Here is a 13912-nt window from a genome sequence, read left to right on the forward strand (position 1 = left end):
CCATCAAGACAGAGTGGTAGCAGCTCCAAATGGAGATACAGACTCGTGTTAATACAGACTATAAAGTCACTACACTTCTCTCCTCAAAGAAGAAATGTCCCTGGAGGCTAAATATCATCAAATTCTCCCTTACTGTCAGAATATTACCAGATTGTGACATACAAAGAACTAAAACCCCTCACTTGTTTATAATTTTATCTTTTATGTTTTTCCACATACCTAAACATTATTTAAAATATTAAATCACTCATTTAGAAAAAAGATCTTTTGATAATTTTCCCATAAGGAAAAATCAATTTTTTTCAGAGGAAAAAAATAAAAACAAGCTTGGTGATACTATTAATTATAAAATAATGACATGAGGTTGATCAAAAATTCATAATGCTTTGATATATAACCCTATATGAATAAGCAGGTCCTAATAATAATAAGGTCCTATTAATGTGTAGTGCCACCTTTTCTTAATATCTTCTGCTTCTGTTAGTCAAGGCTATGGTTTTTCCTGTGGTCATGTATGGATGTGAGAGTTGGACTGTGAAGAAGGCTGAGCGCCGAAGAATTGATGCTTTTGAACTGTGGTGTTGGAGAAGACTCTTGAGAGTTCCTTGGACTGCAAGGAGATCCAACCAGTCCATTCTGAAGGAGATCAGCCCTGGGATTTCTTTGGAAGGAATGATGCTAAAGCTGAAACTCCAGTACTTCGGCCACCTCATGTGAAGAGTTGACTTATTGGAAAAGACTCTGATGCTGGGAGGGATTGAGGACAGGAGGAGAAGGGGACAACAGAGGATGAGATGGCTGGATGGCATCACTGACTCGATGGACGTGAGTGTGAGTGAACTCCGGGAGTTGGTGATGGACAGGGAGGCCTGGCGTGCTGCAATTCATGGGGTCACAGAGTCAGACACGACTGAGCAACTGAACTGAATGTGTAATGCTAAAACAATAACCACAATGGCTCACATTTTTATGGTGCTTTATAGTTTACAAAGCACTTCTGTGTACATGACACTAATTCCAGCTGTTGTTGATTACATGTGTGCTCAGTTGCTCAGTCATGTCTGACTCTTTGTGACCCCATGGACTGCAGCTCACCAGGCTCCTCTGTTTATGGGATTCTGCAAGCAAGAATACTGGAGTGGGTTGCCTTACCCTCCTTCAGGGGATCTTCCCAACCCAGGGATCGAAACCAGGTCTCCCGAATTGCAGGTGGATTCTTTCCCATCTGAGCCACCAGCAAAGCCCACTGTTGATTATATAAACCAGGTATTTTGATAAACTGTACCCTAGAATGGGACCTCCCTAGCTTCCCAGGTGGTTTTAGGGGTAAAGAAGCTGCCTGTCAATGCAGGATATGTAAGAGACATGAGTTCGATCCCTGGGTTGGGAAGATCCCCTGGAGAAGGGCATGGCAACCTACTCTAGTATTCTTGCCTGAAGAATCCCATGGACAGAGGAGCCTGGCTGGCTACAGTCCATAGCGTCGCAAAGAATCAGACATGACTGAAGCGACTTAACACACACGGACACTAGAAAGTATTAGTTTCTTTTCATTCAAGATGAGGGGAATGAAAATACATTGTTTTCTCAAGGTCAAAAAGCTGATGAGTGGTAAATCTTAGAGAAGGGAAGTAGAATGATGATTCCGAGGGGCTAGGTAGGGAGGGAGATGGGGAACCATTGTTTAATAGGCATAGAGTTTTGTTTTTGCAAAGCTGTAGAGTTCTTTAGATGGATGGTGGTGATGGTTGCACAACAATATGAATGTGCCTAATACCACTGAGGGCTTCCTGTGTGGCTCAGCAGTAAAGAATACACCTGCCAATGCAGGAGGACGTGAGTTCGATCCCTGGGTTTGGAAGATCCCCTGGGAAAGGAAATGGCAACCCACTCTAGTATTCTCGCCTGGAAAATCCCATGGGTAGAGGAGCCTGGCGGCCTCCAGTCCATGGGGTTGTAAAGAGTTGAGCATGCCCACATGCTCATGAACTATACTTAAAATGGTTAAGGTTGTACATTGTTATGTATATTTCATCACACACACACACACACACACCAAAAAAAAAACTGCAGGGAAAAAGCCAGTGAATTGGGCTTCCCTGGTGGCTCAGAGGTTAAAGCATCTGCCTGGAATGAGGGAGACCCAGGTTCAATCCCTGGGTTGGGAAGACCCCCTGGAGAAGGAAATGGCAACCCACTCCAGTACTCTTGCCTGGAGAATCCCATGGATGGAGGAGCCTGGTAGGCTACCGTCCATGGGGTCGCAAAGAGTCAGACACGACTGAGCAACTTCACTTCACTTCACTTCACTTTTGTGAAGCCTGAATTTGGTTTCATTTTGATCCAACCCTTTTTACAACTCAGAGCTGTTATTACTCTCATGTTGCAGATCAGGGGGCTAAAGCCCAGAAGGACTGAACTGTCTTATGTCACACAATTATCAAGTGGCAGAGTTGAAGTTCAAGCCAATGGAAGTGATTTTATAGCCAGAGGGCTAAGCACAGGAAGAAATAAAACTAAGGACTCATCTAACTGCTAAGGGTTAGGTAATACTGGGTTAATGACTTTACCTTCTTGGGCTATAGTTTACTCAGTGGTAAAATGAAGGAATAGATATAGATCAAACTGAAAAGATTTCAACATTTTTGACCATGACTTACAGTAAGAAATGGTTTATATTGACCCATTCTGCAAACACACACACACACATACACACATACACCATGGTTTCCCAGAATCACACTTGAGATAAGGATTTGAGTGTGAGTGGGATTTTCTAGGCAAGAGTACTGGAGTGGGGTGCCATTGCCTTCTCCGGATTAATCAAAGATGCTTTCGGGAGGAAGTGGTATGGGAATAGACAAGGCAGAGCAAGAAAGGTGCAGAAATCAACCAAGGGTCAGATTTCAGGTGAAGTCTCAGCCCCAGCCTAATCTCATGGGGAGCTCTGAAGCATAAAATACACCCAAGACTGACTCGCCCTGAGGCAAGAGAGCTGGTTACAGGCCACCCCAGCAGGATGTAACCTCCCAGGAACTGAAGCTCATGCTACCTATCATAGCCAGTCCTCAAAGATGGCCTCCAATGATCCCTGCCTTGTACAATTCACATCTTTGTGTAGTTTCCACCTGTGCTGTCCTATGGTTGGTCACTGCAACCAATGAAATACAGCAGAAGTAATGGTATGTCACTTCTCAGATTAAAATGTGAAAGACTGTGGCCTCCATCTTGGACTCTCTCTTCCCTGTCTCTGGGGGAAGCAAGGTCTCATTTTATGAGCAATCCTATAAAGAGGCCCATGAGATGGACTCTTAATAACAAGCACCCGAGGCCTTCAGCTGACAGCCAGCAAGGAACTGAGGCCTGCCAACAGGCACAGAAGTGAATCTGAAGGCATTTCCTGCAGCCCTAGTTATCAACTTTACTTAAATCTTATGAAACTCCCTGAGCCAGAATCACCCAGATAAGTTACTTCCAGATTCCTGACCCTCAGAAATCGTGTAACATAATGAATGCTGTCATTTTAAGTCACTAGGTTTTTGAAAAATTTGCTATGTGGCAACAGATAGACAATACAAATACATTAGGCTATGGTGTTTCCAGTAGCTGAAGGGAAGTTTTATGAAAAACTACAGGGAAGATTCTTTAGGAGAGAGGCACAAAGACACTGGAGGATGGGCAGAACCAGCGAGAGACCAGAGGTGATGTGAGCAGGGGATCAATCATGTCTGCTCTCTCTCCAAAACAAATGTTTCGCAAAACAACACTTACTCTTACTGCAGGCAATGCACTTTGATAATTTCTATTTGATTATATTCTTATTTGGTTTATGAAGTGCTGGAAGTGAGCCCTTAAATTGATTTCACAATTCATTAACAAGTTGTGACCTGCAGTTGAAAAAATAGTGAACTTAATCATCTTTGAGATCCCTTTTAGATCAAAACTTCTGTAACTAGGAGACTTCACAGTGTTATTACAATGACAGCTAACAACACCCACTATGCCATAACTATTCCAAATAAGTTAGTAACTATTGATAGTCTCATTTTACTGACGTGAAGACTGGTAAGTGGCAGAGGCCAGGAGGAAACCCAGGAAGTCTGACTTTAAAACAAGTTGTCAAGAGTGCAGGCTCCTAAGTGAGACTGGGTTCAAATCCTGATGCCAGTGCTTGATCAATAATTACTTGTAATGATGATCACAATATACTGTAATCATTGGCAGCCATTAGCTCAGTGATGGGGAAAGTTCTAACAAAAGGAATTTAGGATCAAGGTCATGTATATTTACTGAATTTAGAAGTTAGTCATTGATAATCAGCTCAATATTCTGCTCTGTTTCAGCCATGCTGGCCCAGTCTTCATCTTAAATTTAGCCACTTAAACCAGATGGGGCTCTGGCCTGGGTTATATAACATCTGAATGCTTGAATGTCTAGAGTTTATTTCCCTGTAACTAGATAGAAGGAATTTCAATATACTCATTTTTATGTATTGTTTTATTAAAGTACTCCTCTAATAAATGAATCTAACTAAAACACATTAGTCACCATTATGTAGAGGATACTCTTACTGAAGTCAGTGAACAGTAATCAATCTCTGGATGTTAAAAATAGGGTCAATAAACGTTATGATATAAATGACTAAAATGGTAAAAAAACAACAACAACAACAACAACACTGCACAGAATCTGGATACTTGGAACTATTATCTTTTTGGCTGAATTCCTCTGAGCCATGTCTCCATCAATCATATCTTTCATGTCACAGGATAAATACAGCATTTATCACAGGTAGCAAAGTCAGTATAGAAGCATAGCATCCTTTTAATAAAAGATTATCAGTGATCAAAGATTTATACACCTGCTGAGTGAATTATCTAGAGCTGGACACATGTAGAGGATACATGTCAGGAAGATATCTCAGCAGCTGCTTTATTGTCAGGTGACTTGAAGGATTTAAAAAGAAAGAAGAAAGAAAAATTGGTTTATGCTCCAATTCATTTGCTACCGTGTGATGAGAAATTACAGGGCAATAACAGTGACTGCAACCTAGCTTGGGATACTGTTAGCAGATATAAAACACTGTTCTCCTGCCACCTATTTTTTTAAAAGTCATTTTGTATATATTGCTAAAGAGAGAGTTACATAAAACACCATGGTTCCCCCAAACATCAATCCAGATGTCCTTTAAAATTAACAATTTAAGATTATTTCTGGACAGAAGACCTAAATAGATGTTTCTTCAAAGAAAACATATAGATAGCCAACAGGCACATGAAAGGATGCTCAACATTGCTAATTATTAGAGAAATGCAAATCAAGTGCCATGAGGTACGACCTCACACCAGTCAGAATGGTCATCATTAAAAAATCTACATATAAAAAATGCTGGAGAGGGTGTGGAGAAAAAACCCTCCTACACTGTTGGTGGGATCACTGTGGAAAACAGTATGGAGGTATCTCAAAAAACTAAAAATACAGTTGCCGTATGACCCAGCAATCCTAATCATGGGAATCTACCCAGACAAAACTACAATTTGAAAAGGTAAATGCACCCCGATGTTCATAGCAGCACTATTTACAATAGCCAAGACAAGGAAACAACCTAAATGCCCACTGACAGAGGAATGGGTAAAGAAGACGTGGTACACATATATAATGGAGTACTACTGAACCATCAAAAGAATGAAATAATGCCATTTGCAGCAACGTGGATGCAACTAGAGATTATCATATTAAGTGAAGTAAGTCAGAAAGAGAAAGACAGATATCATATGATATCATTTCTATGTGGAATCTAAAATATGGCACAAATGAACCTGTCTACAAAAACAGAAGGAGACTCACAGACATAGAGCGGAGACTTGTGGTTGCTGGTGCAGGGGGAGTGGGAGAGGGAGGGACTGAGAGTTTGGGATTGGTAGATGCAAACTATTACATTTAGAATGGATAGACAACAAGGTCCTAATCCATAGCACAGGGAACTATATGGAGTATCCTGTGATCAATCATAATGGAAAAAAATATAAAAAAGAATGTATATATGTACATAACTGAGTTACTTTGCTGTACAGCAAATTAACACAACATTGTATATCGAGTACACTTCCATTAACATCTTTTTAAAAGGTCTGCAAATCACCAACACTGGAGAGGCTATGGAGAAAAGGGAACCCTCTCACACTTTTGGTAGGACTGTAAATTGGTGCAGCCACTGTGAAAAACAGTATGGAGGTTCCTCAAAAAACTAAAACTAGAGTTGCTTTTTATACTAAGCAAAGCAAGTCAGAAAGAGAAAGGCAAATACCATATGATGTCACTTACATGTGGACTCTAAGATAGGACACAAAGGAACCTATTTATGAAACAGAAACAGTCTCACATACATGGAGAACAGACTTGTGGTTGTCAAGGGGTGGGGATGCAGTGGAGGTTTGGGATTAGCAGATGCAGACTAGTAGTTTTAGATGCATAAACAGCAAGTCCTATTGTATAGCACAGGGAACTATATTCAATATCCTGTGATAAACCATAATAGAAAAGAACACACACATATATATAACTGAATCACTTTGCTATACAGCAGAAATTAACACAACATTGTAAATCAACTATATTTCAATAATGGAAATTAAAATGAAATTTTTTCTAATTATAAGGGAAGCACACACTTTTATAAAACATTTAATAAATGCAGAAAATGTAAGAGTAAAGGGAAAAAAATCACAAAGTGATCAGATATCAGATCACATGAGGTAATAATTATCACTATTAAAATGTGATATGTTATCTTTAAATTAGCATCATACTATATGTACTTTTTATAATTTCATATTTTCACTTTTCAGAGAAGGCAATGGCACCCCACTCCAGTACTCTTGCCTGGAAAATCCCATGGATGGAGGAGCCTGGTAGGCTGCAGTCCATGGGGTCGCTAGAGTAGGACACAACTGAGCGACTTCACTTTCCTTTTCACTTTCATGCATTGGAGAAGGAAATGGCCACCCACTCCAATGTTCTTGCCTGGAGAATCCCAGGGATGGGGAAGCCTGGTGGGCTGCCATCTATGGGGTCACACAGAGTCGGACATGACTGAAGCAACTTAACAGCAGCAGCAGCATTTTCACTTAAAAACATACTACAGGAATTTTCCTGTGTCAACATATTCTACTTGAACATTACTCTGATGACTGCACACAATTCCATTCTATGGACATAGCATTTTAACAGTCAGTATCCAGCAGGCAAACAGAAACCACTCTATACATTTAATACAGAAACAGACTTAATGCTAATATTTTGCTATAAAGTTATAAAAAGTGCTGAAGAAGAAAAAAGGAGAAAGGTGTGTCTTAGTGAGCTATCACTGTGTGACAAACCACTTCAAACTTACTTGTGTAAAACCAGAATTTAAGAAAAATTCTTTGGCTAACAATTTAGGCTGGGTTCATCTCAGCACTTCTGTGGTCTCAGCTGAGGGCTCTCCTGCATCTATGGTTGGCTGTGGGCTGGCTTTGCTGATCTTGGCTGGGCTCCTTTACATGTTTGGGGATTTCAGCTGGCGCAAGGTGACTGGCTAGGCTCAGACCCACATGGTTTGTCATTCTCTGGCAGGCCAGCGTGGGCTTATTCCATGGCAGTCAAGGGGCTCCAAGAGAAAGAGCAGAAGCCAGAGGGTCCTTTTGGGGCCTAGGCTTGGGACTACCACAGTGCCTTTTTCTCTGCCTTCTACTATTCTAAGGAACAAGGCCAACTCAGATTCAAAGAGTAGAGAAATAGATTCCGCTTTTTATGTGGAAAGTTGCAAAGTCGCATTGCACAAGGGCATGGAAACAGGGAGAGAAAGAGTTCTGGCTAGTTTTTTCAAATGACTGATGACAGTGTGTCTTACCTAGGAAACCTGAAGGCTGCCACCTGAAACCTGAAATGCAGCCTGGGGCTGGAGCCCATATGTGGGTGATGGCACTTGTGGCACTTAATATTGATCGGTGACAGGTACTGCTGCTGCCTTATTTGGAGGTACTGCTATCACTGAGTAGAAACCTAGGAGTCTAAACCTTATGAATCTGTTAAAATGCCACAGATGTTTTGGGAACAAATAGTTGCCTGTAATCATTGTTGCTGCCTCTAGAGGACCCCTTGAGACAGACTAAAAGGCTATTGTCTTTTCCACCTTATAGTTTCCCCACCAGTGCCTCCCAGTAGCAAGCCTAATGGGATGCAAGCTGAAAGGGACCCTGCAAAAGGGAGTCTACTGCTTTCTAACCACCTGTGATACAGAGAAGAGCATCAAAAGTATAGCTGAGACTCAAGTGAAAAGTGACTGTACAATAATACCATTCATTTAATGGATCCCCCATTGCTGGATACTTAGATTATTTCTTTGGAAATACAACATAAACGTGGAAAGCAAATCCATCAATGGGATAGTTTCTGAACCCCATGGACAATGATATTTAATTTCTAAGAAAGGCATTTAAGAAGGGATGTATCCTCCTTGAGCTCAGCAATAAACAAATGATACATAAAACAGAATGGCTCAAGGTAGCCCTCCAAGGGTAGATTTATGTCTTCGAGACAGGATGAACACCAGAGTTCTGTCCATGTGGAGCTATCATCACATAGTTTACCTCCAAAATTATTTCCTTCACATTGCATTCCCATTTGGTTGAGGTGTAAAGGAAATATTCTGAAATTATTATTATAATTTTTGTATCCAAAAAACACCATTGTATGCAAAAGCTTTAGCTGCATCTCCCTATGTCCAATAGTCACAGGATAAACATAAAATCCCAATGGCAATGTTACAAATAGCATTTCAGCCATGAAATTAAAAGACACTTACTCCTTGGAAGGAAAGTTATGACCAACCTAGATAGCATATTCAAAAGCAGAGACATTACTTTGCCGACTAAGGTCCATCTAGTCAAGGCTATGGTTTTTCCAGTAGTCATGTATGGATGTGAAAGTTGGACTGTTAAGAAGGCTGAGCACCGAAGAATTGATGCTTTTGAACTGTGGTGTTGGAAAAGACTCTTGAGAGTCCCTTGGACTGCAAGAAGATCCAACCAGTCCACTCTGAAGGAGATCAACCCTGGGATTTCTTTGGAAGGAATGATGCTAAAGCTGAAACTCCAGTACCTAGGCCACCTCATGCGAAGAGTTGACTCATTGGAGAAGACTTTGATGCTGGGAGGGATTGGGGGCAGGAGGAGAAGGGGATGACCGAGGATGAGATGGCTGGATGGCATCACTGACTCGATGGATGCAACTGAGTGAACTCCGGAAATTGGTGATGGACAAGGAGGGCTGGCGTGCTGCGATTCTTGGGGTCGCAAAGAGTCAGACACGACTGAGCGACTGAACTGAACTGAACTGAAGGTTTAGCCTCTGTACACAGTGTTTCATTTTACTAACTTATTTTTTTTATTATAAATGTAATACTGCTTGTAAAAAAATCAAACAAGCATTTTCAGGGGTGAAATTCCATCCTAAATAGCATTCAAAGATTTATCATGTATATTTCATCTCGACTTTTTCCTATGAACACTCTAATACATTTTATTATTATAGTCACAGGTTACAATTCTCTTCTATAAATTGCCTTTGTAAGTAAAAGATTAGATATTATGTATTATATTTTGACAAACCTTTTGTTTTAATACAGTTAAATATACATAATACATAAAAACCATATCATAGCATTCTACAGGATGGATATGCTAAAATTCATGTTACTGTTCATTTCCTCAGTAGAGTACAAGCTCCCTGAGGACAGGAGCCTGGTTTGGTTTGGTCACTGAATCTCTAATGCAGATGTTTCAAAACTGTGTGGAATGAGTGACTAAATGACAAAACACTATAGATGAATATTCATATTATGCTCCATCTTTCACTATTCCAATAATGAATTTGGCAATTAGCAATCTTAAAAATATATGTTGAATGCATTGCCAAGACCAAAACAAACAAACACAAAAATTGAAGCACTTCAACCCCTCTCAAATTCATCCCAGTATTTTCAGGAAGTCCCCAGTGAAAAGAGAGATGCCACTTGTATTTACAAATCTGGTCTTCCTAGCTATTACTTAGACCTGCCAGTACTGTTTCACAAATGTAGTCCTATTACAAAGTAGCATGGGCCTTTTCCTTCTTTTTAGCTTGTGTTGCTTGGGGAAATCGTCTCTTATGTTTCTACCCCATGTTTTGAGACATCCGGCTGTCATTCTGTGGAAATGAGAACAGTACCCTTTGTCCTTGCAATTTTTTGTTAAGCAGGCTATACTGGCTGTAAAACTTTGTGCTCTCGATATCTCTATGAAAATTTTTTCTTATCTAGTTTTTATTTTTTTATTTTTGGAACATCTGCTTTCCCCCAAGGCTCAGGGTTAAATTCCCAATGAGGAAATACAAGGGCCTGCCTCATTCATCGGAGAAGGCAATGGCACCCCACTCCAGTACTCTTGCCTGGAAAATCCCATGGATGGAGGAGCCTGGTAGGCTGCAGTCCATGGAGTCGCTGAGGGTCAGACATGACTGAGTGACTTCACTTTCACTTTTCACTTTCATGCACTGGAGAAGGAAATGGCAACCCACTCTATTGTTCTTGCCTGGAGAATCCCAGGGACAGGGGAGCCTGGTGGGCTGCCGTCTATGGGGTCACACAGAGACGGACACGACTGAAGTGACTTAGCAGCAGCAGCAGCCTCATTCATTCCATGTATAATATATATTGAGCTGTCCTCAGAACAACCCTCTGATGCTCACATTAAAGCTCCTTAAACTAAATTTACAAACTTTAGTTCTCTCCTCTCTTTGGTTGAGTGCTTTCCTGAGTGACTTTCACAGACATACATTTAGCAGGTCCAATCTATGTCCTGTAGACATTTCTGAATCCCAGGGTAAAAGTCATTTGTGGTGTTCAGGTGGGAACTCCTGGAAACACATAGATATATTAATAAATATAGAAATTTAGATGAATGGACAAATGCTCAAAATTCACTTCAGCAAATTCACAAAACAGTTAAGGTTTCCCCCTTTAAGCCCTAAAATTTTTAATACTTTAACCTTTTATGTAGAGGGCTTCCTTTATAAAAATATCCTTTTTATGATAATTGTTATATATGATTATTTAGAAATTTGAGGAAAGGAAGTAAATGCAAAACATAAGAAATAAAATCACCTATAACCCCCACCCCCAGAGCTACCAGTGTGAAAATTTTATACATATTTTCTTCCAATTTCTTTTCTATATGTTCTTACCTGGTTCAGATCATAGTACATATATATTTTTCTACTTTTATATTTTTCCTTAATAACAAAAATGTCCCTTTGCGACTAAAAAGTTCTTCATCTACATACCTGCTAACAACCATAAACAGGTCCCTTGTTTGGATGTACCATTTATTGAGATCATATGGTATTTTAAAAGCCATCCTCCAAGTTTACTCACACTAGAAGTCAGTCATATTCAATTCCTCCTTTTCCTTCATTACCCAAAGCCACTTAGTCTTGACGGCTATCTATTCTATTTCTGAACAATTTCTTTTACCTGTCCCAGTGGTTTCAATCCCAGCTAGAACATATAGGGAGCTTTAAAAAATAATGATTGCTGGGGCCTCACCAAAGACTGAGCTAATCAGAATCTCTGGGGGATGGAGACCAGGCATCCACAAGTCTAAAAGCTTCCCAGTGAATTTTTAGAGAAGGACAACACATTTAGGTTTATTTCAATCAAATCACACTTTCTTTTCCAACTGTTGCAAAGTGTATCTACAATTTTCTATTACAGATTCACTTTTAAAAAGTTTTCTGTGACATTACAGCAAGCTTTCTTTTTCAGACAGAGGAATATTCCCAAATTCTTCCTCAAGTGAAAATAAAATCTCCACTCTAGTAAATGGCAATACATGAAACTACAGTAAACCAGGCACTTGAAAGGATAGCCAGGAAGTCTTCCAACAGTTTATTAGAAAGAATGTAGACATTTAAAAAAAATTCCCCATTGCCATGAACATATATTGAGGTTTTCAGCCCAGGTACAAGCTGAATCAAAAAAAAAGGAAGAAAGAAAGGAATGAAAAAAATCCAATAGTGCATTAACATTTTTCCCCACTCATTTGTCATAATGATAGTGCAAATACAAATTTGGTCTAAATGTACAGACTCTCAAGCAACAATGTACAGCCTTTCTTCATCCTCTGTGCTAAGAAATGTAGAAGTTTAAGTATCAAGCAATACCAAATGTACAGGCTTCAAAACCATCAAGTTACAGCATTCGCTAGTTTTAGCCAAGATACATCTGGAACACTGACAAATGATCACTTGTGCACAATAATGTGAAGCAAATTTTTTGAAAAATAAAACTTCAGTGAAATAATTCTGAAAGATATACCAGAGAAACAACATGTTACTAAAGTATCAACCAATTGTTTCAGCCACTTTTGAGTCCATGTTCTAAAATCTAAAATTTAGTCCCTTTCCCTAAGCTAAGCGCTTCCTATCATGTCAGTATCTAGGCTGTGAAGTAAAGGAGACTTTGGTGAACTGTTTTTATTTATCACAACTGCTTTATCAATTGCCTAGGACCTCAACAGCATCATGGAAAAAATGGTGGCTGTTTAGTCACTCAGTTGTGTCCTGACTCTTGCGACCTCACGGACTGTGGCCAGGATCCTTTGTCTGTGGGATTCTCAGGGAAGAATACTGGAGTGGGTTCCCACACCCTCCTCCAGGGGATCTTCCTGATCCAGGGATTGAACCCAGGTGTCCTGCATTGCAGGCAGATGCTTCACCAACTGAGTCACCAGGGATGCCCCAAAATTGCCGAGTACAATGTTACATATCAACCCTTAGTGAAACCTTTAAAAAAGCAAACAGGTTGAAACATGGGTTATAGGAGGCAAATATAGTATCTGCCTTTAGAGCTATCAACTCAGGAATTCTCTCAATTACAGAATCTTGCAGAGAAGTTATTTTTCTTTCTCAAAATCCAGTGATGACAACATTCCTTACTCCAGATCTGGCAATTTTTTTTCATCACTTTCTTGTGAATCATCACCTGCTCCATCTACTTCTGGTTAATCTACATTCTCATCACCACCCATGTTGTTCATCATCTCAGAGAAATGATCAAAATTAGACATGTCTGCAACTGAATCACCTGCACAGTCTTTCCAATTATTGAAGTTCACACTAAGCCAATTAAGCTTTGCCCTCTCTTTTGTTAACCTTGGCCATGACTGGCCAGATTCTCCTTTTCACAATATAAAATTGATCTGTCCATTCTTTTATGCTTGGAATCATTTGGATCAATACAGTGAAGAATATCAATTTCATTTAAATGTTTAAAATGATCAATTCCTCCAAGACAACTGAATGTAAGTTTGGAGTTCTCAAAATTTACATTAACATCTTGACTGTCTTCAACACAAAATTCAGTGAAGACATAGTTCCTTTGATCATACCACTTTGGAGAAGGAGGCTCTATCATGAACAGGGCAGGGGCACTGACTAACGGGTGGGTGAGCCTCTCCAGTGGCCTGGAAGTGGAGGTTTTCTCCTCAGTGAATTTTAATACAGCCAGAGTTGAGATGCACTGTTCCAGCCCCTCCTCCAGCCCCATGCCACTTCCCAAGGCCCAGCCCTGATCAACTCCCCATCAGGTTATTGCAGTTACCTCCTAACTCTTTTGTTTCCGTTTTGTACATAATTTTCTTTATTTATCTAGGCTGTGCTGGGTCTTCATCGCTGTGCAGGCTTTTCTCTAGTTGTAGTGCTGGGCCTCTTGTTGCAGTGCCTTCTCTTGTTGAGGATCACAGGCCCTAGGGTGTATGGACTCAGTAGTTGCGGCACATGGGGTTGATAGTTGAGGTTCCTGGGCTCTGTAGCATGGGCTCAGTTGTTCCATGGC

General features: G+C 40.2%; 1 pseudogene; it reads right to left on the reverse strand.

The window, feature by feature from the left end:
- Nucleotides 1-13010: 13010 nt before the first annotated feature.
- On the reverse strand, nucleotides 13011-13624 carry LOC138930701 (prostaglandin E synthase 3-like; annotated as a pseudogene).
- Nucleotides 13625-13912: the final 288 nt, after the last annotated feature.

The sequence above is a fragment of the Ovis canadensis genome, chromosome X, assembly GCF_042477335.2.
Source record: "Ovis canadensis isolate MfBH-ARS-UI-01 breed Bighorn chromosome X, ARS-UI_OviCan_v2, whole genome shotgun sequence".
NCBI lineage: Eukaryota > Metazoa > Chordata > Mammalia > Artiodactyla > Bovidae > Ovis > Ovis canadensis.